General features: G+C 47.1%; 1 protein-coding gene across 5 annotated transcripts in view; it reads left to right on the forward strand.

Annotated features, from left to right (window-relative positions):
* RhoBTB (Rho-related BTB domain containing) overlaps positions 1-24,567 on the forward strand; it is a 319,208-nt gene that overhangs the window by 108,423 nt on the left and 186,218 nt on the right. The window contains exon 1 of one of the 5 annotated variants that reach the window (XM_055061279.2): positions 574-642. The exons of 2 other annotated variants lie outside the window; for them this stretch is intronic. The gene's annotated coding sequence lies outside the window, so the exon portion shown is untranslated. Of the gene's footprint in view, positions 1-573; positions 643-6,209; positions 6,378-19,757; positions 19,940-24,567 lie in introns of those variants that run through there. 2 more of the 5 variants (XM_050193355.3, XM_050193354.3) reach the window with 2 other exon arrangements.

The raw sequence follows: 24,567 nt of genomic DNA on the forward strand, positions 1-24,567 counted from the left end.
CTCTGTAATTGCTTTCCATTGTGCAGGGACGCGCGCTTCTTGATAATTTGAGTGGTCGCGCTCTTCATTGTGGCAGACTGTATAACCCTCCCTTCATATATGCGTTTTTTTTTTCAACTGCATGTAAACCCTTCTGTGCGCAGCCATCATATCGCGGACCGCTGTTGAAACAACGCTATCACTGCGCGTGCTCTGAGTTCACGCGCGCAGTGCTGCTTGCGGCACCGTTTTATGTATACAATTAGTCAAACATCGTAGAAGCCGATGTACCGCTTTTTATATCCTTCCAGGTTCCTGTTTCGGAAATTAACAGCGCAAAACAGACGAGGACGAAGGGAAAGAAGAACAGGTTCAATAGAAAAGCATATAACATTTTCGGTTGGCTTAGTGGCAAGTTTTGTGAGTCATTCTCACCAGCTGGCAAGCGCAGTATCGATGCGCATGTTGATAACATCGCGATTGTCGCGGGCGGAGTCTGTGCGGATAAGCGAACTCGGCGCGCTTTCATGCTGGTGCGTCGCGAACGTCACGAGACCGGATGGTCCCGTCGCGCCAAACGACAGTGTTCGGAAAACGTCGGCCACTGTGTATACGCACAGCCGACTGGACGCGCACCACAAGCAAAAAAATAGCAGCGGCATGGTAAGAGTTGTCTTTCATCGGGACCATATAATGGGTGGCCGAATTTTCAGTGCAAAAAGTATATATTTTCTTTTTTCGAACCAATTTGCACTAAACAAACGCCGGATTGAAAAGCGAGAAAGGCAGCTTTCAGGTATTGCTGAACGGGATTAGGGGTGGTTTCCGCCGTAGCTTAAGTTTCTCTTGCAAATTGCCGCGCGAAAAGAAGCATTTCCTATCGCTGCAATGATTATTCGGAATAACGAGCTAAATATAAGTCTTGACAACATGTGCTGTACTGCCGCCGTTTACTTGCATGCCATGCGGATAGGTTAGCCGACCTTAAACTGTGTGACGTGGACTGGCGTCGTTTAGAATTTCTTCGATGAATTGTTCAGGCACTTTCAGCAAGGCGCGCGTAACTGCCTTCGCGTGTGGGAGAGTATTTTGTTCTCGTCGGAAGCAAATACTTAGCGTCGTGTTTAGGCGCCTGCGGACCCGTCTGTGTAATTCGTGATTGGCATTGTATGTCCCGAACCGTATGGCTCCTTCTCACCTTGTAGAACTTTGCGGCTCCGTAATTGACACAGAAGACAATCGCATGACAAGAACATTCGTCGCGTGCACTGTGGCGCGTGCACGTGCGACGAAGGCTTTGCAGTACGACCTTATTTAAATGCCTCTGTGCATATTGGGCACGTTGTTGAAATCCAGGACAAAAACTACTTGCATGGTCAGAAGTGAACAACTCTTTCTGACAGAAAGAGTTTTTCGAACAAAAGCCCACCGTTTTTTAAACAGACCGAAAAATAAACCGAAAAAAAGCATGTCACGTTTTCACCGGACCTAGAAGCCCGCCGGACGACAGCTTTTTTACGTATGATTCACCTAATCTTGATCTCTCTCTAGACGAAAAGCGCTGGTTATACTGGGCTGACCAGTAGTAAAAGTTTTGTACACGAAACAATCTCCTATTGGTACTTTTCAAATGGAGAAGTTAACATGCGTTGCCCGCTTTTTAGTGAATATTGAGGACATACTGCGGCGCCATCTTCCTGCAGCGCCCCGCTGACGTGGGATAAGACGCTGCGCATACTTTGGCTGCCGGCGCTCAGATGAAGCACACAACGTCCAGACATTTTTGTAATTGCCTTCCATGTGAGGACAGTTCGTGAGCGCCAAATTAAAGGTCCCGGGCAAACTGCAAGCACGGGACACAATACACGGCCGCTGTCTGCAGTCGTCGCGATGTGGTTTCGCGTCTAAGCTCGAGGTCGCGGGTTTGATCACGGCCGCGGCGGCCGCATTTCGATGCGAGCGAAATGCAAAAACGTTCCTGTACATAAATTTAGTTGCGCGTTAAACAACCACAGGGATTGAAAAATAATCCGTAGCCCCCTCCCCCACTGCAGCGTGACTCATAATCCTACCGTCGTTCTGGCACGTAATACTCGAGAGTTTGATTTTTAATTATACTGCCTGTATTCAACCGCAGCCAACGACGTCTCAATGCAGCGATCGGAGGAATCTGACGTTAAGCACTGCAGGCTGGTGGAGCTGTCAGTGTAGCCCTTCTGGTAACTTCTGCTACGCGCCAAGCCGTGCCGCGGCTTATAATTCACGCACAAAGCTAACGCCGCCGTTGGCGGTAATGATCGAACAACCGCGGTGTGCTTTGGGCCAACATGGCGCGACCTGGGGCAAGCGCAGAGTGCGGTTTTGTTTTTTGCGGCGCTCAGACCGTTACGTACATCCGAATGAGGCCGAGCTTGGAGCGTTTGACTCGCTGCGCGACACGGGAACGGCGAGCACATTTATTTCGGAGAGCGTTGCTGATTGGCGTCATGTTCAACGCGGGTTCTGGCAAGCGTCTTTCGGATCACACTCGGCTAATTATATCTTTGGAACTGGCTACCTGTTTCCTTAATTTGCAAGTTCGCCCTGCTTATGTGTTACTTTTTCGAAAATCGACAGTGTGAGCACAGATTGTACGTGACTTTATCTGGTGTTTGGGATGCCGTACAAATATCTAGGGCGGTCGGTTGGTACGCAGGTGCTGTGAGGAAAAGCAGCGAATGCCGTCGAGGTCCATTCGCGTGGTAGACTAGTAAGCGTTGGGAGGATAGTTGGCTTGCGATGCCTGTTCCGTCTCGAAACCATGTGGATGACTAAGCTAGACTCCCGCACAAACCTAAGGAGTTATTCTGTAAGAGTCCACCTACAGGGGATATATCCATTTCGTCTACTGCTGAATTGCTGGTCGACTGTGGCGCCTGGTTGCTGCGGACGCGCAGCCCAGCCCAGCCAATCAGAACTTCAACAGCAGACGAAATTGACATGTCCAAGTGGCCTCTCACAGAATACCTCCCCGAGTGTTACGCCAGTCTCACTAATGTGTCTAAGCTGCTTTTCCTTTTAAAATGTGGGTATACGAGTTGTATAAGCTATAAGCGACATGACCAGTCTCTTAAGAGCCATGCTCTTAAGGCTTTCACACTTGGTCTTTTAGTGAGCCCAGCGTATTTTGGGCTTCTCTCCTGAATTGGCCTGAAATTCAGCGAAGCGTTCGCGCACACAAACGGAGTTGCCATTCATTTGGGCGTGCAGGCTGCAGATTTTAACGATTTACGTGGCTCGTGGCGCCTAATCAACATAACTCGTTCTGCGAGTGCCTTAATCTGAGGTAGGAAAGGCTGACGTGCGGAGCAATTTTGGCATACCGCACTCGATAGTTTGGGCGAAGACTGACAGGAATAGTCAAGACAGCGAAGTGATGAAGAAAACATTGTTTTTCTGTTCGGGTGAATGATTTTTCACGCCTTCTAGCGTGCGTTGATATCTCAATTACGTAGACGTTCTTGCGTTCCTCTTCTGTGCGGTCCTGCCCGGAAATAGAATCTATGCAAGAGCACGTGCTGCGCCGCTGAGCACCATTTGTGTATATAGGCGCTAGACTAAATATGAGTTTGGTAATTTTGTCAGATATACAGGGTGTTTCAACGAACACTTTCAAAAGATGTTCACACTTGCCTGTAGCAGACTGCACAATTCTAATCCATGAGCTGGTCTACTCGAAGAGGCGGTCGTTACTTGCACAAAAGATTGAAATGCATAATAAACTAATTACCAAAAAATCACTAATTACCTTATGGCACAAATTGCAACCTACAAGTTCTAGCGGGTGAGACTGCAGGGCACATCCACTTCAAAGTAATTGTGCGGATGATACGATTTTCCGAGATATGCGACGTCAAGCTCGACGTAAATATACGCTGTCCTTCCACTTACTTTCTTAAGAGGAAGCTTAGCTCGGGGGCTCCTATCTAAATACAGAGGAAAGGAGAAATCGTTTTCTCCGGCAACCAGTGCACCAAATTTGATGAGGTTTGTTGCATTTAAAAGAAAAAGTTAAAATGCAGTGACTGTTCGTTTCGAATTTTTATTTAGGTTGTCAATTTTTTACTAAAAATTGACAAAAATCTCAAATTTTGAGAAAACGGTACTATACTCAGCAATGAAAAACGGTATTATAATTCTGGAAATTGTATCTAATAGTACATCTAAAGCGGGGAAAATTGATGCATGATATATGGCTCTCAAATAGACCACTAATATGTGAGTAGGACTTTTACAATACATTTGCGAACAATGTAACAAGTTCAGGTAACATGTAAATTGATAAATCAAATTTGTCCGCTTTGAATGATCTAAAGGATGCCGTTTACAGAACTGCGATATCTATTCTTAGTGCAGAGCTACGAATTTGTAAACTTCGTGCTTACATTTTTTTTTTTCAAACTTATCAATTTCTGAAAGATCTCTTAAAATTTTGGACCCTAAATGAAAATTCAGATTCTAACAGTTACTAGAATGTAACATTATCTCTTCAAACAAAATTCATTAATATCGGCCCAGTGGTGACCTCAGAAAAGCGTTCCTGCGTTTTACATGTATCTAAATAGGCGGCATCGGAGTTGGGCCCGAGCTAAAGCTTCCTTTGACAAAACGTTGTTTTACGCACTGAAGCACAAAAATAACTGGAACACGAATGCATTTCTCCGCACGGAATATCTCGAAACTGCTGCCATCCTGAGAATTCGTTCCAAGTGAATCCGGCTCGCGAACTCTCTGGCTAGAATTTGTTAAGTGCAATATGTGCCGTAATGATTAGTTTAAAACCTACTTAGTGAATTTCTTTTAATTAGTCGACTATGCATTTGCATGTTTTGTGCAAGTAATGTCCGCCTCTTCGACCAGTTCATGGATAGATTGTATTAACTGCCACATGCAACTTTTTTTTTTTTTTTTAATTTGAAAGCGTTCGCTAAAAGAATCGGTGTGGAAGCACAGGCTAGCACTTGATCTCTAAATAATGGGCATGCATCAAACTGTGACCGGATTTAGTTCTATACGTGCCATGCGTGACCTAAACCTGCAACCTGCTAAATGAGACGTGGTGGAAAATATCTAGAGATTCCGCAGCTACCCTAATTCTACTCAAGAAAAGCAAAAAGATACCTATAGAGAAAGGGGTCAGACAAGGAGACTCTATCTCTCCAATGCTATTCACCGCGTGCTTGGAAGAAGTATTCAAGCCATTAAACTGGGAAGGCTTAGGAGTAATGCTCAACGGCGAATACCTTAGCAACCTTCGGTTTGCAGATGATATTGTCCTGTTCAGTAGCACTGGGGACGAGTTACAACAAATGATTGAGGACCTTTACAGAGAGAGTACAAGAGTGGGGTTGAAAATTAATATGCTGAATACAAAGGTAATGATGAATAGCCGGGCGAAGGAACAAGAGTTCAGGATCGCCAGTCAGCCTCTAGAGTCTGCGAAGGAATACGTTTACCTAGGTCAATTAATCACAGCGAACCCTGATCGTGAGAAGGAAATTCATAAAATAATGAAAATGGGTTGGATCGCATAAGGCAGACATTGTCAGCTCCAGACTGGAAGCTTACCATTATCATTGAAAAGGAAGGTGTACAATCAGTGCATTTTACCGGCGCTGACATATGGGGCAGAAACTTGGAGACTTGACAAAGAAGCTTGAGAACCAAGTTAAGGACCGCGCAAAAAGCGATGGAACGAATAATGCTAGGCATAACGTGAATAGACAGAAAGAGAGCGGTTTGGATCAGAGAGCAAATGGGTATGTAGCCGATATTCTAATTGACATTAAGAGAAAGAAATGGAGCTGGGCAGGTCGTATAATGCGCAGGCTAAATAACCGTTGGTCCATTAGGGTTACAGAATGGGTACCAAGAGAAGGGAAGCGCAGTCGAAGACGGCTGAATACTAGGTGGGGCGATGAAATTAGGAAATTCGCGGGCGTTAGTTGGAATCGGTTGGCGCAGGACAGGGGTAATTGGAAATCGCAGGGAGAGGCCTTCGTCCTGCAGTGGACATAAAATAGGCTGCAGCTTCCTGCTGATGATGATGTATCTTAGTGTTATCTGCTGGTGATCTGTTTCCGAAAGCATCGCTTTGTCGCTTCAGTACTGCGCTGTCTCGAAACATTCCTGTCAGCCTTCGCTTATATACGCGCGACGTGTCCCCGTTCGTCAGCGTTGTCCTTAAGGAGCTTCGTGATGCGGGACGCCCACGGGGAAGTTGATTGTTTTGCTCTCTTGAATATAATTGGGGGCTAAAATGTTTGTTCGTTCTTGCCACCCAATTGACATCCCGCCTGGGAGAAATGATGCGAGCTGTGAAGTGGTCAGTCCGCGATTGTCAAGGAGTGCACTAAATTGTGAGTAGCCCCACTTTTCTTTTCTTTCTGAGAATATTTCTTGTGTAGCGAGTGTTACTGCTGCCAAATTGAAGGTGCATTTTTTTTATGTCTGGGCGATGGGAATGTTCGCATGCGGTTTCTTCATTTCATGCATCATGACAAAATCTAGGATTTGTGTGCCTAGCTTTGATGCATGTTTGCGTTCAAATCGAGCTGATGCCAAAAAAAAAATAATACAGAAAAACAGGTGGACGACTGACAAGCGCTTATCGCCTCGAAAAAAAGAAATGTGCAACGCGATTAGTGGTTCTTTTTATCCGGCATGCGTGTTTTATCTTGTGAAGAGGTTTTCTCTTATGCTTTCCAAACTTGGTAAGCTGGCATCTTATACGGTGAGCGCTTCAAATAGAAACGTTGACCGCACTCACTCGTGGGCTGACCCGCGGACGGTTCAGCATTTCGCGAGTGAAAGGAGGACGTGTCTATACGACTGCCCGTTGCCTGTGAAAGAAACCTCACAGTTAGCCACGTGCCGAATAATTTCTTCAAAGTTGTCGTCTTATGTCAGTCGGTGTAATAAAAAAAAACACCGTGAGGGGACATTCACAGAGTAAAAGTTCTTACATTCTTAAGGGTGCTTTGGGTTTATTGCGTGGTTAACATCATAATAGTGGCATACCAACACCCAAAAAATCGGTGTCGCGATTAGCACCCTCAAGGAAAAGTGTTTGGTCGAACAAAGAGAAAATCACGTCGTAATTTCCTCTGTTCTTAATGAAAAAATAAAATGGGCTGTGGCTTAGCTCAGCTGACCCTGAATAGGCAAAGCGAAAGCTCGGTTTAGCCTGTTTAAGTCTTGGTTTCACTTGGTTAACCTTTGATTTAGCTGTAATTATTATACTTAGGTATACAATCATCGTTAAGTCGGGTACGACGGCTGTGCCTAGGTCGGTGGCTAGACATGACTGTGATTAGGCTTGTATAGACACGCATCGTTCGACGGTGCGACGCCTGTTGTGCCACAGTGAAAGCGCAAGTGCTAGACATGCAAAGAAGCGCCGCGAACATGCGCAGCGTCGAAGAACAAACGGACTATGCACGAACGCGGTCGCTACATTGATCTCGACGGTGCGATGCCCGTTGCATTCTGGACCCTCTCCAGTGAAGCAGCTCGCGGAGCGATATCCGCGGGGTGGTCAGACGCCGCTTGGCGACGGCGACTCAAAGCCTCCCGCTCCCGCGCAACGCCCAGAGAAGACGGCCCGGCCTCGCTCTCATCCATGGCCAAGCTCGCGCTGACTAGGCGAGCGCGGCTCTCCTAGTCAGTCACGTGGTCAGGCGGCGACCCAGCTGCGGAGAGCGCATGCGCCAAGCCGGCGCCGGAGCTCGGCGCGGCGAGCCACGTGATGCGTTGCCACGGCTACGGCGCAGCTGCGGTCAAGTGAAGGTCAAATTCGCGGCGACGGCGAAACTCGGCTCGACGAGGTTAGGGAAGCTTTCGCTTTAAAAATCTTGACGAGTTCAACTCAGTTTTTTGTAATGGGTGTCTGGCCTCTTTCGCGAAATACGAAAACGCTCGATACGTGCGGCTGACGTCAATTTCTCTTGTATCTACGCACTGATATCTTGATGTTGAATAAAGTATCTGTACAGCGGAATCACTTTTTTTGGCCGGCTTAAATAACAGTACTCATTTCAGCATAAATATTTCAGCATAAATATTATGTCTTTAAAAAAATCTAAACTTGCAATAGTGCGAGGGTACGCTCGAGCTCTTGTCCGGCTCTGCTCGGGTTGCCCCCGGAACCCTCTAGAGACGCACTTTGCGCTCGCTCGGCCCTATAGGCGCCTGCGGTTTACTTGAAACGCACAATACCCAGCCCCTCTGGGTATGTTCCCATGCGCACGTACAACATAGACATACCCATAGGATGCGCACATCACAAAAACATAATTGGGCTATCTGGCACAGACAATTTCTAAAAATTTGTTGCAGCTAAAAAAAAATCACCCTGTATAATTTCTGACAACCATTCTCTTCAGTAAGATGAAATACTGGGCAAGTTGGTATGCGTTCATGAAGAAGGAGACACACACAGAAGACGTATGCGCTTGTGTCGTCTGCGTTCTTCTGTGATTGTCTGATTTTTGCGCTGCCAATCATCAGCCATTCTCTACCAAATCAAGCATGCTTTGCATTACGTAGGTGTCAACTGCAGTTGAGGCTGGCTTATTTTCTTTATATCCTTATTACGTGTGCTCGAGGGATAAGTAATTCATATCCGCAGATATAATCGCCGAAGACACGCACGGGGGTGGATTCGAATCCACGAACTTCACTTGGGAGTCATACACTCTATCCACTACACCACACAGCAGGCACGTTGCTGCTCTTCTGACATTGCTGCCTGTACATATACTTTTACCCGAAACTTGCGTATTTTCTTCGAACTTCTGTACTGTCCTAGCCCAGTAGCACTTTTAATAGTACTAGATTTGGTCGTAAGTGGCCAGAAACGCAACATGGATACACATAATTGCGAATTATAATTCGAGTTTACGAAGCAGTAGTAGTAGTAGTAAAGCAGCCTGGTAACTTTAGTGTGGATATTGAAAACAAAACAGCACTGCAATGTAGTAACGGCACTAACGTGCAAAATGTCGTGTAAATTTGTAATATGATTGTTCTTTATCATACGAACTAGCTATTCCTCGAAAAAAAAGTTTTTCTATCATTATTCTCCTTCATTTCAGAAGAAATCTTGCATCAGATCTCATCTTGCACTGCAGAAAATGTGTTCGCGTTACGCTTGAAACCTGCCTTTAACCCTTTCCCTACCGTGTTTCTTTGCCAAATTAATACAAAAGTACCGATGTTAATTTGCCTAAATGATTGTACGCATTTTGAAACAACCAAAGAACATCCTTAATTAAAAGCACTTTATTTGTAAGATACATGCAAAATATTTTTTTCTACACTATAAAGAGAGGATTTGCTTCACTGCACCTCACAGCGGAGTCTCCGACTTTCTGTAGTCGTTATTGCAAAATATCTCTCTTTGGAAATTCAGAAACAATACTGTGACAAGCGGGTCTCATGCTTGTGGCAAGGGATGTCAGTCAGATCCCTAAATTGTAGACTAGGTGTGGTACATTTCAAAGCACAGAATAGTGCACAGTGCTACTCCACATTCCTCGCACGTGAAGCGGTTGGTTTCACGGAGAATCACATCTGTTTGTTCATTCGTTAGAAACAATTCAATATACGGCCCACAGTTCCCGTCCTCTGTCACAGGTACCTTTATGCCAGGCGCGGCCGTGAAACCAAACCTTGTCCACTGCCGACACGTTGAGACGTTGTCGTTGTCAGAATCCGACGACTCGGAGAAGATATGATGCTCAGTATCGTCGCTGCCACTCTCGGAAAAAAACCGAATTTCTTCTTCATTGTCCGAGTCCGACAAATCTTCCGCAAACAAACGTCTTTCTTTTTCCGGAGTTGCCGGCACGCGCATGCACAGAAGAGGACGCCATTTTCAAATCGCAGTTGCCAGCTCGAAACGTTACTCGGCCAGAATGCAAGCTTTGAATGCGTTTTATCTTTCTTATTTTTTTTTTACTGCGCTATCTGCTGAAGCCAAAAAGAACTAAACAAAATTGATCAAGGTAGCTTGACTCAGGCAGTGCACAAGCGCTTGTACCGGCGTGGACGAGCCCAGCTCGTCTACGGTAGGGAAAGGGTTAACGCCCTTCTATAAGCTGCAAAGAGCGATTCCAACATAAGCAGACACGCTAATCGTTGTAAGAACACCCATACTATAGGGCGCACATGAACACCTTGTACATAGGGCGCTTGACGAGTGAAAATGTGAGTTGATTCTAAAACACCCGTTCAGCACCTTTATGAGTGGTAATGTTTTTCTTTTTTCCTCTACCATCACACGCCCTTATTACGGGGTGTTGACTTACATGGGTACTAAATAAGTGCAGTGGAGGTTGTAAACGCTAGCGACGTTTTAGCTCCCTTAAATGCGCAGGGGTTTTTACTGTTTTTAGAGAGTAGGTAAAAAGTGTTTTCATCGGCATTATTCGAGGCAAAAGGTGTCTCGTCTCGTGCAGACGGTGTGAAGTCATTTTTGTGCTTATGTTTTAAGTATTTTGGCCGTGCGTGGCCGTGTCATGCGTAGACGGCCGCTGAAGAGTCCGTCTAGTGGACTGTCCATTTCGGCCGCTGCTGATTGGCTAGGGCCGCTCGTCTCCCCCTCGCTCGTACAGCTGCATCCAATCAACACCGGAGGAAATGGACAGTCCACTAGATGGGCTCTTACAGAATACACCCGCAGATGAGCGTCCGGTTTGCTGCCCTACAGTGGGGTAAAGGAAAGGGGGAATAGAAAAAGGGAGAGAGGGAGCACTGCTATAGCCCCTTAAACTTCGTAAAGTAGCGACACTCTCCTCCTCCGCCTTCACTCCTTCTCGTTTCTCCTCTCTTTCACGCTCCCTCCTCGACTGTGGTGCCGTCTACACTGCTCGAGCGTAGCAACGGCGCCAACATGCGTTCCTCGCCACTCCGTAGACGCTTCTCGAGCAAAAGTGACGCTGATGCACGGCGCGAGGGCCCACGTGATGCTATTAGGCCAATAGCGCCGCAACGTCGGCCTCGGCCAGAGCGCGCGAGGAGGAGGAGGCATTCTTCAAAGCGTGGCACTATACGAAGTTTAAGGGGCTTTAAGCACTGCATGTACGTGGGAGGATGCACACGGACACATAATAAGTGGTGTCTCATTTGCAAGTACTGCACTAGTGCAGGAATCCCTTTTAGTGTCACTGATGGATGTGGCCAAGGTCCGAGTATCTTTGACTCGGACAGCGGTCTCGAGTCCGGTCGATTTAAAGTTGTCCGGAGAGAGAGGCGCTGGACGTAGTATCGAGGACAGATACACAAAAGGTGCTGGATGGTTCCCTCGCACGTACAAGAGTCGCACGTCAAACTACCGGCCATTCCCATATGGTAGGAGTAAGCGTTGGTAAACGCCACTCCCAGCCGCATGCGGCACAGCAACTTTGCTTCGCCGTGGCACTGAATTTCGTGAATTTTCCTATAGAAAGCGGCGCACCTACTTGTTTGTTCCCGAAATGAACGGCCGACATTGACCACTCACATTATTGATGACAAACCATTTTGCTGATGTTGTCCTACTAGGTCCACAGCCGGACTTATGTGCCAAATATGCAAGCCATCCTTGCGCACCATGAATTTTTGACAAGCACTCGCTTAGATTCACGCGGCCTTCAAAGGGGTCGTCCATACACGGATTTGCATATATTCATGCCTCCCCTGTCCTCACCCCTTGCATCGCTCTCCTTCACCCCCCCCCCCCCTCCACTCTCTGCATATTAGAGGAGATTTGCCTCAGGCCGACCTCTCTGCTTTTCCTCAAATAAATCTGCATATGATTTGTCTGTCTTTTATATCCTTTCCGGAGAGGATACTGTATAGGTAGGCGCTCTTCTGAACCCGATACAGGCCTGCGTCCTTTCACTGAATCTGCGTGCTGGATGGCGTGCGCAGGGAACGACGCCCTTGTAGCCCTCCGTGCGTGATGCCCTCGCTGGCGAACCATCGAGCTCGTTTTCTGACGTCAGCCCCGGAGAAAAACAAGCACGCGCATATTTATGAACGGCTTGAATATGATGGAAATAAGCCGCGCGTTTCTTCGGTTCCGCGCCCACGGAGAGCGCGAAGCGCTTCGCCGTTGTTTCTCCGCCAGCGCCGGTGTGCGTGCGACGACTACACCGCGGCAGCGGTCGCGAGTCGAACCAGGTTGGATTTTCTTCTGCGCGCCGTTTATGAGTTTGCGTTCTGGGCCTCGGACGCGAGCTGATGGACGCCTTGCAAAATCTGGTCGCGTGTTGCTGCTGTAGCGAAAGTGGAGAGTAAGTGTATCGCTTCTGCTGTGTCACTTTTGCGTTCGTTTCGGTGTTTCCCAACTTCTGCCAAAGCACAGTTCCTTGAATCCAGCCACTGACGGGCACTGTTGATTACACCAGTGCAAGTGTCGAATTATGGCCGCTCTGCTAGTGAAAGTGCACGTTTCGCTTTCTCCTCCTGCCTGCTCGGTTTAAATGTTGAGGTCACATTGGCGGGGGTTCTGTGGCGCATTACGACCGCAGGTTCGATTCCTAGCCGCATTCCGCTGGACACGAGTTGTGTGAATTCGGAAACCTTCGGCATGTAAGGCGCAGGTTGTACAGCTTTGGGAAAGACAACGCTATCAGTTGCAGCGTGTCGCCTGTGAGATATTTGCGTGCACCATAATGTACCTTGCAATGCAAGCACCAAGCGTGAGGCATGCATACCGTTTCTTCATGTGATACGGTTTAGGCGTTCTTGACCGTCCAGCACTCTGCACCGTCAGCCTATTCTGCTGCCCTCGACATTGTACAATCACTTATTCGTGTCACTTCAAGAAATTTCCGTTACTACGAAGCGCACTCTGCCCCTCGACCTTGTTATTTGTATAGGGATCACGAATAACGCAGGAAATCAAATTTCTGGCACTTGATGTCGCCGTTGTTACAGTATTTAACATTGCTTCGAAGTGACGAATTGACAGCATAAGCAAAATATGGCTTTTTATGTGTACACATGGTCGCCCTTTTATTTTGACCTCGTTCTGCAATATATGCTAAGTTTTCTGCCTCCTACTCTATGCTCTCTTCCTTTTTGTTGGAAAACTGGGTCCACTCTGTCGGGGTGCGCATCGACTGAGATAGTAGCGTCAACATCGATTACTATGCAGCACCCGCGATCGTAAATGGCCTAAGCTGTGGGCAGGCGGTATAGAGCTTCGTGACAGCACTTTCATGCATTACAGTCGTGATTCGCGTTTTTCCGCGTGGCGAATAGTGCTCGATACATGCAATTGCATGACTTGTGTCGCATGGTAATGGCATCGAGCGCGATATCGAATTCACGCTATTTGCTTTCAGAAGCAACGTTCTGAAACGTAAAGGTGGTATGGTGCTGCCGCCAAGTGATGTCCATCGCCAACAGATGCCGCAAATGGCAGGAGGTTAAAGAAGCCGTAAAATTTGTTGCTAATTGGTTCTGGCGCAGGTACGTTTTGGTAACTTGATAGTTCTGACTATTGCTTGCGCCGTGGGCTTTCCCGTGTCTTCTCAGATTCATAGTCCGGAGAGAAATCTGCTGGAGGCTCGGCGGTACCATTCGGAGGGGCCATTATACATTGGAGCACAAAAATGAGTCGCTTTCCTCTGCGCGTCTTTCGCGGCCGCAGAACAAGACCGAGCAAACAAGAGTAAAGGTCAGCTTTCCCAATCGTCTACACGGCGTCGAGTGGCCACACGTGATGTTTCCGCTCTCGTGTGCACGCGAGCGAAACGTTAGGCAAGGTCCTTCGCCTGTAAACAGTGACGCCACACCGATAAGAGGTTTCGCCCTGATAAAGCGACAACCAGCAGACACAAGTGCGGCTGATACTTGCATACGAGGGCGGTGCGGTCTTTCCCTTCGGTGATTCACGGCTACAACGTCCCCGAGTCCTGCACGGCACGCGGCGCCTGCTGACGGCGACCGCGAGAGAGAACGTACGCGTGAGCACTCAGGGTCATCGAACCCACTCGCGGGGCTGCTATAATGCCACGATTCTTTTCGTTCAATTCTATTTCTTCCATCCGTCGCTCACGACCAGCCGATCTCGCTGACAATTAGGCGCGCGGTGCGTCGATAAGACCGAACCTCGGATACGAATATATTGGTTAAGTTATCCCGGCCCAGGTCTTTTGTGGCAGTTTGATGCTATTAGAAACAGCGCGCGAGAGAGACGGAAAGGCAGGCGGGGTAACCAGAGATAATTCCAGTCCTGCCGCTGTGTGTATGTGCGCGTTGCCGCTGCAGCGCTTGATCCAGCATGGAAATGATGACTATATTCATTCAACTTAATCCATGATTAATTGGGTGCGTAGAGAAGTATGTCTCCATAATTTCTTCGTCATTCCGCAGTTTCAGATAAGCGCAGCGAGGGAACCACTCTGTATATCGAGTCGAAAATTTCTTCGAATATTGCCTGTGTACCCCCAACTGCAATATGTTTCGGACCACTGAATCCCTAAAGAAACGAAATTTCGTTCACTGGATCCGTATGGTGACCAAATCTCTGACCTGTATTTCCGGCTGACTACAGAAGCAACAAAATAAATTTAACTTTCTCGCGCCTTCCGTGCTCAGGAAAATTGTTGCTGGCAATGAGAGGCTTGCAGGAAAGGCTAACGCTTGCCGTAAGAGTGCTGGGTTTTCAGATTGAAATTGTGTATGATTACAGTGTGCACTTGGAAGAACAGGCTGATGAAATTTCAAAGGGTTTTACGATAAATTTACCAAGTGTCACGGGTGTTGTGGAAACTCCCGTCTGAGGAGCGAGTTCAAGAGAACCTTTAGAGAAATGAAGAGAAAAAACTTGGCGCATGCATATAGTCCGACCATTTCTACATTGAAGTGCGCTTTCAAAGTTCACGTCGAAGTTCGGGAACGTTAATTTCGAAGTGTTGATTGCAAAAGTGTGTGCTTTAAAGGTAGCCAGCGCCGGGAAAATGTCTACCGCGTGCCAGGGGAGAATTACGTGACCTGCCAGCGGCGTTGAAGGAGCCACGGCAACGACGTCGGCGCAGAGAGTGACGTCACCGTTGGGAAAAACTACTCGAGCCATAACAGCGATAGTCGATTTGAACGAAAAAAGTAAACAAAAAAATCCACGCCGATTTTCTTTTTCTTTTTTTCTTGGAGGGGGGGGGGGGGGGATTGCGTTTTAACCGAAAAGGGTTAGTGAAAGCAAATTCATCGGAGAGCTAAGACGGCGATCGGCTATAGGTGCTAGCTGCGAGCCAAGTCCGTTGCGATGCAGGGAGCGCGGGCAGTAGTTGGGCGTCACGGAAGCCTGGGTGAGGAACAAGGTCACCTGTCCCTCAAGAAATATATACTGCGATGAAAACTAGAAGCGCGGTAGGGGGTATGCAGGTGGATCAGGGGAGCCCTGGCCCTGGTCTAGTTTGCAGTCTTCGCGCTCCGCGCGGTGGTCGGTGAACTGGGCAGGTCCGCCGATGGCAACGCGGGATCGTATCTACCTTGTGTAATTCCTTTCTCTGTTCGTTGGAGCTCCTTTTTTGCCCAGCATAGTGTTGCAAATACTCTCACATTTGTAGTGGAATATCAAATGCATTCTTCTTATTCTTGCCTATAGTCACATCGCCATATGGTGTTGTACCCTCGCAGTAGACTGCTTTTTGAAAACTTTAGACTGAGTTTTATTGGATGTAACTGCAATGTTGAAGAGCAGGATGGCCAACCATACAGCGCTTGTCAGGGTCAACAAAATTCAAAGAAAAAAAAAGGCGTTAAATTGGGCGCGAAAAGTTAGGAATCAGAAAAAAAAATTCTGTGAAAGTTTTTAAGTTTTAAATTTAAGTATTTACAAAGAAAAAAATTTTTTTGAGTGGAAATAAAGAACTTATCAACATAAGCCCCGAATTTTGGGCGAATAAAAACAGAAAACGTTGATCCCTATAGTCTTACGAGCTGAAAGCTGTGCGAGTTGGTAATTGTTCATGGGTCCAACTGCACAGGCGCACAAAGGGGGAAGGACAGCTCGTTTTCGAACCAGCGCTGTCCCCATCGCGCGCGCTGCAGTTTTGCCGCGAAAAGCCTGTAGCTTCACTCGTGCGCCCCGCAGCAGAATCTACGCGCGGTGTTCAAAAGTTATGTGGGGAAGGTTTCAGTGGGGGAGAGAAAAGCAGGGCGGATCGCAGTTACAAAAAAACAAAAAATGCTGCAAATTCGGTATAGCGATTCTGGCGAAGTTGTTTTACGCAGCAGTTTCCTTTATTTTTTTTTCCTTTCTTTATCGAATTTCGGGAGCCGTTGCCTATGGACAAATACTTTGCATTTAGAACTAGATATAGGTATCACGCGTTAAATGACTCCAGGCAGTCGAAATTAATACGTAGCACTTTACTGCAGTGTCCTTCAAAACCCGGTGTTGCATGCTTTGAGATGTTGACCGCCATAAATCGATAATACTGAATCGAATAAATCTATCAAGTTTCCTTCTTGGTCGAAGTTCATTTTGCCTGCCCGCTTTTGTTTTTCTCGTTTAGCATTGCTGTTTATGTTTATGAAGTCGAGGTATTAAATTGACAGAATTCCGTCTGGTTGTGGAAGATCACAGTAGATAATGCACACCGCTGACCAAGGTAAAATGTATTCAGTTTGTTTCAATTAATGGTTACGATTGTGGTTTCATAGATGTTTAATCCGGCAATCCGCAAGGGTCGGTATTAGAGACATTGCTTTTCCTAACCTATATTAAGTCATATTTCGCCCCACATGCATTTATATGCTGATGACTGCGTGGCTTATCGGGAAACTTGTAACCCTGAAGATGAAAAAATTTTGCAACTGGATCTTAACACTATTACTAATAGCTGTGAAATGTGGCACATGGAATTAAGCGCAGCTAAGTGTAAAGAAAAAATGTCTCTCGCCGCGGCAATATCGACCCAACCTACGCAATCAAAAGCATCGAGCTTGAATCTGTGTCCTCTTGCCGTTATTCTGGCTTAAAAATAAAAATTATCTTGGGCACCTCACATCACACGAATAGGGAGCAACGCAAACCGCACGTTATAAGGCGCAAACAGAAATGCTTCTGTTTCTCTCAAATTATACTGTGGCAATTTACCTTTGTAGCAGTTAGCTACGTTTGGGTGGATGTATCATTTTCCCTTTATTAATTACTTCTCTCCACCTTGCGGATTTCCGCAGAACAATTGCGTCAAACTCTTGCCTTTGCTTCGAGTTGTTGACAAATTCGACTCCGCCCTACCATCTGCTTTAGCCGCCTGGTCAGCTCAGATGGTAGGGCGGCTGCCTCGGAAAGGCGGCGGTCCCGGGTTTGGGTCTCTGACCAGGACGAATTTTTCTTCAACTGCGATGCTTTTCTTTCGAGGAACCCGTATGGGTTTCCTTTGTCGCAATTAGCTACGTTTGGCTGGATGTCTCATTTTCCCTTTATTAATGAAATTATACTTTACAAAACAATGGTATGATGCAATCCAGAATACGTCGCTGCTGCTCGGTATTAAAATGATTTCACCTTAAATAATGAGATAGAACTAGTACAAAATAACGCTGTCCGGTTCATCATGTACAACTTCAGTAGAATTGCAAGCGTAACGTGCATCTATGAAGCTAAGCCTTTCACTATCTTGTCTGTCCTTACGCAGAATAGTTTTTCGTTTCTGCCTTGTCCACGTCTATTATCACCCTTCTTTGCACAACGAAATGCTCACGATGCCTGCCTACCGTTCGTGTCGATCGCCAAAATAATGTTGGCTACATTCGGTGCAATACTAATACTTTCCTAAAATCATTTTTACCACGCACTACCAAGGACTAGAATAAACTGACTGCGCATATAGCGTAACAATAGCAGACTTTTCACTTTACAGCCGCACTGTTTCCATTTTTTTTTTTTCAAGAGTGATCCTGCTTGGAAGGTTCTTCATTGCGGTTTCACTCGTACGGCATACGATTAATTTATGTTATTTCTGGTACACGTAATCCCTTATGTATTTGTTACTTGATTTTGTATTTATTGTACGTACTTTGCCGCGTTTGTAGTGCTTTCGTACATTTATTGTTATGTATTCTCACACGTGCCCCTCTATAATGCTTCGGCGATTGAGGGTACTTGAAATAAATAAATAAATAAATAAATAAAAGATGGACTCCCCCACGGCGGGAGCCTTGTTCACCGTGACAGCAAACGGCGGAGTACTGATTTTGTAGCACCTCGGTGAGTGTGTGTACTACCCCGTTTGCTGTCATTGTGAACAACTGAACTCTCCCGGGGAACCAAGACATTTGGTCTTGGGTGCATCATTTACTGTGCTGTTTAGTTTCTTTTAATTGTCGCTGTTCGCCTAAACGCTCGTGTTTTTCCCATCTGTGTGACCTGTGCGCAGTGTGGTGTGTTGTGAAGGAGGCTTCGAAATGGAGAGCCTGGTCCTGCGACATAAATCACTGGGAAAACGGCGTTTCTGATGGCTCATTAATTTACAACCAATAATAATAATAATAATAATAATAATAATAATAATAATAATAATAAACGATAATCGTTTATATTTCATGCTGTTAGAATGCATTTCCTGCACGCCATTTTCTGCATTGCGTCTTCTCAGTGTGGTTGCATCCACACGAGGGCTTATTGTGCACTGCCATGAATGGCTCGACTGCCCGTAACTTGACAGTTTCCGACGTAGCCGCGCAAGAAGGAAACGAGTGCGGCGCGCCCACTTGTGCGCACGTGCGCTTCGATCGGAGCCGTCAGACCGGCGACTTCGATGAGGTGGCGTGCGCGATGCGGGGCGTGTCTGCGCGGCGCCCGAGGCTGCTCGCCGCCGGCTTAGGTGCGCGGTCCGCCGCGCGAGCAGCGCGCACGTACGCGCGTAAATTTAGGCATGGCCGTGCGCAGAACATTCCGGCACTGGGGCATGTGTGCGAATTCCTCCCTGCAACACGCTCCGCCGCGGGCCGGGTGGCAAGCGGCCCCCCCGAAGTCGCCTTCGCACGATACAGTGACACTCCGCAAGCTGTCATCGCTGTCGTCCAAGTTTCGAGGAAAACGCGGAGCGGTGTACGTAGACCTGCTGTATAGTCAAGTCCATAATCTCCATAATCTAGCCAGACCTTGACGGAAGCATTCCCCTTCGGGACAGTCTCCCTGAGGCACAACATGAATACTCGCTCTTTGGAAAACAGCGGTTTATTCGAGAGTGTCGGATAGGCGACTGTCGCGTATGAACTGCTGGTGCCGCGGAGATCGCTGCAAAGTGTGCAGCGTGTCGCGGCTCCTTCGCTTTGTCGTCTAGTGCAATTACCCAAACAGCTGCTATCCTGTCAGGCCACCAGTAGGTCGAAATTGTTTCGATACATATGACCTCTTGGATGGCAAGTGTACGTCAGGTTATGCCATGCTTTCCACTAAATTCTTTAAAGTTAGCGCTCGTGATGCTTCCTCCCTGTCCATCCTAATGGGCTTGTTCGTTTTTCTCGTTTTTCTTTCGTTTCTTCTTTTTTTTTTCTTGCACTTAACACATGCGAAGCTGACCCGCACTATTCCGCATAAATCTGTCGCGAAGGGTTCTCCCTGTAAAGAAAAAAAAATTGGGGACAGCGAGATGGTGCGGGACGGCCGGTGCTGCTGCCGCCCTGCCGACCTCAGTTGGCGGCCGTAACCCGGCGCGTTGAGTGTTTGCGCCTCGTCATCGAGATAAGGGCGTTGCCTGAGGACTCAGCGCCCTGGTGCGCGCAAATAGTGATGCCATAAACGGCAAGATGCGCCGCGGAACGGCCGCACGCGATAGGCGGCCAGTCTCCAGTCTGCCGCAGGACGGGGCGTGCAGGCATGCGCTTGGGTGCAGTTCACGGCTGCGACGATGTTCCGCGGCAACGACGACCGCGTCATCGGCCGAGACCGCCGTTGATTTGGACATGGGAGGTAAGCATTGCGAGCGTGGTACACCTTCGACACACCGCCGGGGTTGAGAACGGGCGCGCATGTACGAGTTAAGCACGCCAAACAGTCCCGTGAAATGCATTGCTGTACGGCGCTGGGAAGGCGAGTTCCCAACCCACATCTCGCGCAATGGGATCTGGTTGAGACCGCTTTGTCGATGCATCTCGACAGTGTCAAGCCGTCAGTGCAGGCGGCGCCCGACGAGTGATGCCGCCTCGTAATGCGCTGCATCTCCTGATGCCCGTCAATGTCGCAAACTGTCTCGACTGCAGCTTAAAGGCCAGCTTCAGCTAAATCTCACTTGAGTCTAATTTGTAATAAAAAAAAATTAAAAAAAAGCAGTAGGCGTCGCCAAAGCGATTGCGGCAAAGCCGTAAGGCTAGGAGCAGCACAGATTTTCCAATTAATAGCATTCAAATTTCCCCGTAGCAGACGACAGCCACCCCTGTAGTATGCCGCGCGCAGCTGAACGGTAACGCAGATATGACGTCAATTACAGAATCGCAGACCGCACGCTAGGAGCTCTCCTAATGGTACTTTTTCCCGTAAATATATGTAAAAATATTATGTGTTCTGGAAGTCCAGTTGCATACAGCATTAAACTATCCGTGTGAAACAGCGAGCAGGAGTATCCATTCGGGTTACGCAGAGTCTGTATTTGGTGAGTCTGCAGGGTCTGTATTTGTTGGTCTGCATAGAGTTTCTAAATAAATACCCTAGAGGGAAATGTGGCGCTAGTGTCTACGGGGGTTCTCCTCAGCGTTCCCTCAACCTACATGGGAATGATGGGAAGTCCAGGCTTCGGATTGACTTCAATCTTTAGACTAGCGGCGTTTGCTTGCGGTGCAGTAAACGAAGCTATACTCAAATATTATCGCGTAAACTCTAATCTTATTTCTGAAGTGTCTTATATAATGCACAACACATTACATAAACTTTATATGACTTCGAGATTGAAGCACGGTTTACTATGGTTTGCACCAGGACACACCAGGGTATGCATTCTTGTGCAGTTATGTTCCCGATTTAACGCCAGAGAATAATTATTTATTTTTACAACAGCAATAAGAACCGTGCATGTACTTATATAAAAGTACTCATCAAGTATTTATGGAAATAAAAATGTTGTATTGTGAAAAAGTGTTGCGCCCTTGAGAGGAATGCTACAAGTGTCGTCTGCTACGACGCCTGCTCGCTGCGAACGCGAGACTTTTCTCGCAGACGACAGGCACTTGCGAACTCTCTCGCTCTTTCGAAAGACTGCGTCGGCTTTCACGATTGCTGAACGTCTTCAAGTACTTCTAAGCCAATCTGCTGCACTGCTAGCAGGTATGCTTGAGGCCTCCTACGAGTATGCTTCATTTTATTTTGTTTTGACGTACCGCTTCCGAAGCGTTACGGCGTGGCTTTGCATTTACCATTTTGCGACACTAGACTACAGCCAGGAAGCAGCAACCTTTCCTGCCACAAGTAAGTTTGTGTTCTCAAAGTCCTAAAACGCGCATTTCAATGAGCACATAAACGATATAGCAATGCATAATGAAGCCCTCAATAAAATTTGATTGTCAAGCCATAGAAGTACAACTGTCTTGTATCAGTAGTGCCTTCTTTTTCCTATTCTGAAGCTTCGTAAAGCACGTAACGCTACAGCGCCAACCTAACACACTTAACAAACCAAGGTCCAAACGGTCAAAACATGTTCTTTCAACGTTTGCGATGCCGTCGCTTTCTCGTCAGGGCTTCGACACCACACCGCGACACAAACACCGTCCCAGCCACTGGCCCAGCGCGCTATCGCCACTTCGAACAGCAGAACAAAGGCAAAGAGCTTTGTGCTGCACTGTCGCACTGCAGGTTATAGCAATTGCGCTTCGAGCGAAACCAAAACTGCCAAAAAATACTCGTAGACTAGTTTGCCAGTCAACATAATGCCAATCCGTAGCCTGTACTTGCCATCATTCCCATGATGGTTGAACGATCGCAGCGCCAGATTTCCCTCTAGGGGCGCTATTCTGGACACGCATGGCCGCTGCACGGCCGCCATTATCCGCCATGTTTACTCTCTGATTGGCTGTCGAGAGGTCACGTGTTTTGAAATTTGTGCCGGGAAGCGGAAGTATTGCAACATGCAATTTTGCGTTTTCATCAAGATGACGAAACGTGACGTGAAGCTGCAAATTTTATGGACTAATACATTTTTTGGTCCTTGGCAGCTATATTGCGATGTTAGCGCTTCAAAAAGAATGTGAGTGGTAGTGCGCAGAAGCCAGTGCAATGCATCTGCAATTGCGCGAATATGTGGTGGCGATCCAAGATGTGCGCCATGCCAGCTTGCTGATTGGCTGAAGGAATATCTCGTGAGGAGCGTCACAGGAAGGGCTGTTTCGTAAACGTCATTTTGACGATGCGTGACGTTGCGCTGGGCCGCCATTGCTGAGATTTTCCGCCATAATTTTTGCTGCGACGAGCCGCGCGAATTATGCTAATGAGCAGCCATATGCAATGGCAGCCTAGAGGAATGCGTATCGCCACATTTTCCCCGTCGTTGGGCACCACGAAAATCTTTTGTTCATAACGCGTGCTCATAGTATTTGCATCGCTCTCGGGTGGTGTTGACATTTGTGTTTGGGGCCATCATTTTTTAAAAGAACGCGTTTATACGAAATAATATTGGTTGAACATAGCAAACTTTCGGCAATGTTGTCCACTTTTCACTGCTGCATTTGTATTGTAATCAAGATTAATGCCTTTTTGCACAATCAAAAGTTATGACAACGGCCTCTTTCTAATTTATAAAAAGAAATGTACGCAAGGCGGCGCCTTGAAGTTTCCTCCCTCGGTGCGAGTAACCAGCGAAATGAACAAGAGATGGCAGCGCCGGCGCTTGCGTCGCGCTAGTGGATATCTCTGGCGCGCGCAACGCTATCGGTGATACTCGGCCGTTTCTCAGCCAGCAGAGTCGGGCTGAGTCACTTGCGTTTCACGAGATAGCGATGACGTGGCCTAGAACGTGTGCGCATCACCACTGGTAGGTCGCGTATGTTGTCTCAAGCAAGAAAACAAGCGCGTTGGCGCCAACCATGCGATGACTCATTCCATTTTCCGGGGACACGCATCCCAGCTATTGAAGCAGACGACGGAAGCGAGAAGCGTTTTCGACGGAATAATCATATGCTTTGAGATAGCTGCTTCATTTTTACTGCGGAGGAAAACTGTTTTGCTTTACTGGTAACGCTACATTCAGTGCCATATTTTCAGTTTCTTAGGCGAAACGTCAAGTTGGCGTCACGTTACATAAGCAAAACTGGGCCACCAGCGCCATTTTGTTTGCGTCGCGCCTACGTCATGCACCGAAGAAAATGGCGGAATGTCCAGAATAGCGCCCTAGTCCTCTGGTGGTCTGTATTTTAGTGAGCTGTAATGTCGGTGCCATTTCCGGTTTCGGTATGGAAAACATGGATTTTTGTAGATTGTTTCCGGTGAACCTGTTTGCGCTGCGCGCACCCAAAATTTTGCGTAGAGGCTTCGTTGTAGTTGCATGGTCACTGCAAATGTATTTTACACGATGCAGAATTTCGCTGAATTTGACCCTAAATTTAATTGTATTATTATTATTATTGTTGTTGTTAAACAGCATTGTTGCACAATGAATGCCGATCAAAGAATAGGCTCCAGAGCGTCAAAGATGCACGTGTACGGAGGGTGGCGGAACGAAATTTTTTTCGTTCTGGTTTCAGTTTCGTTCCACAGAGACAAGTTCCGTTTCGCTTCTACTCCGGGATGAAAAAAAAAAAAATATGATCCGTAGCGGTTCATAACGGTTTTGGTTCGCATGCAAAAATTTTCAAAGCAAAGCAACGATAAGAACATAGCATTTATTTTTCTCGATAAGTGAAGTATGAATTCTTAGATCATGCTCCTGATCATGCTCAGGCACTGAGCGTGATCTCAGAAGCAGCACGTCGTCGAGTGTACTCGCCGAAATGCGAGACCGCTGTTCCGATAAAACGAACATAAACGAATGATTCAACTTCGGTAACAAAGCGTTGTACCCTTAGAAAATGAAACGATAAGCTCTTCAGCGCGCAAGCCCTGGGTTTTTCTACGATGCCGATCTGCTTGTGCACCGAGCGCTTATAGGCTTAGATCAGTGGAGCGCTCGACCAGCTACCTCTCGCCCTATCCCTGCCTGAGATACACACTAATGCTGACGTTGCCTGGCGTCGGTTGTTTCGGATTGCCGAATTTCCCCTGGAACCGAAAACCGATAAAAAAATTGGTTTCACTCCGAAACAAAACAATAAATAACGTTTGGATTACGTTTTCGTTCTGATCAAAATATCTTTTTTTTTTTCGTTTTTGTTTTCGTTCCGTTCCGATGCACTGCGTGTACGGGTATATTAAGAATTGCTCAGTCGGTGTTTTTTGTTCTCATCAAAATGCGCCCGCAGGGTGTATAGGAATATCTAAGTTGAAGATACTGTTGTTATTGTATTACATTTTACACACTTTGTACCAACACCGGGCACGATAGCGGTGATGATAAAAGTCTGTTGATGCGAATTTTGTGGAGAAATCCAGACCACGGACGTACGAAGCTGTAGTATTCT

Source organism: Dermacentor andersoni, chromosome 1, assembly GCF_023375885.2.
Source record: "Dermacentor andersoni chromosome 1, qqDerAnde1_hic_scaffold, whole genome shotgun sequence".
Taxonomy (NCBI): Eukaryota; Metazoa; Arthropoda; class Arachnida; order Ixodida; family Ixodidae; genus Dermacentor; species Dermacentor andersoni.